The 1,107-nt window shown below is 51.0% G+C and overlaps 1 protein-coding gene across 1 annotated transcript in view; it reads right to left on the bottom strand.

Annotated features, from left to right (window-relative positions):
- The window catches only part of CHAF1A (chromatin assembly factor 1 subunit A), a gene marked incomplete at its 5' end in the record, with an annotated part of 20,900 nt that overhangs the window by 8,251 nt on the left and 11,542 nt on the right, over positions 1 to 1,107 (bottom strand). The gene's annotated exons all lie outside the window — the stretch shown is intronic.

Here is a 1,107-nt window from a genome sequence, read left to right as displayed (position 1 = left end):
TCCCTCTGAATTATTGGATTTTTAACCCAGCTCCTGCAATTCCAGCTTTCTCTGTGTGTCAGGATGAGCTGGACACTCCACAGGCTGGAGTTGGGAGCACATTTAACCAGTGCCCAGCCCAGGCTGTGCCTCTGGCACATAAAAACCTGCCACAAATCACACCCAGCTGGAAAACCAAGGCCAGGCAGGCATTCCAAATATTCCCAGCCTGGATGGAATCAGTGCCAGGGAGCAGGGAATGGAGGAGCAGCAGGAGAGGGATGTTTCCAGCAGAACAGAGTCCCACACAAAGGGAACTCATCTCTGTAGTGCTGTGGTTTCACTCCTGAACCCATCAAAGGGGTTTCTGGTGGGAAGGACCATGTTTGGAGCTGGGTGTAAATACAGCCAGAGCCATTCCCAGCTGGGGAGGAACAGCCTGAACACTGGGAATGAACACCCTGAACATCCCTCACTGGGAATGAACACCCTGAACACTGGGAATGAACACCCTGAACACTGGAAGTGAACACCCCAAATATCCCTCACAGGGAAGGAACACCCTGAACATCCCTCACTGAGAATGAACACCTTGAACAGGAACACCCTGAACATCCCTCACAGGGAAGGAACACCCTGAACACTGGAAATGAACACCCTTAACACTGGAAATGAACACCCTTAACACTGGAAATGAACACCCTGAACATCTCTCACAGGGAAGGAACACCCTGAATTTTGGAAATGAACACCCTGAACATCCCTCACAGGGAAGGAACACCCTGAACGTTCCTCTTTGTGGAGGAACACCCTGAACATGAACACCCTGAACATCCCTCACTGGGAACAAACACCCTGAACATCCTTCAGTGGGAATGAACACCCTGAACATCCCTTGGTGGGAATGAACACCCTGAATGTTCCTTACTGGGGAGGAACACTGAACACTGGGAATGAACACCCTGAACATTGGGAATGAACACCCTGAATGTCCCTCAGAGGGGATTAACTCCCTGAACACTGGGAATGAACACCCTGACCATGAACACCCTGACCATGAACACCCTGACCATGAACACCCTGACCACCCCTCACTGGGAATGAACACCCTGACCATGAACACCCTGA

This window comes from Corapipo altera, unplaced genomic scaffold (assembly GCF_003945725.1).
Source record: "Corapipo altera isolate COAL_440 unplaced genomic scaffold, ASM394572v1 293, whole genome shotgun sequence".
In the NCBI taxonomy this organism is placed as follows: Eukaryota; Metazoa; Chordata; class Aves; order Passeriformes; family Pipridae; genus Corapipo; species Corapipo altera.
This window is presented reverse-complemented; position numbering and strand designations above follow the sequence as displayed.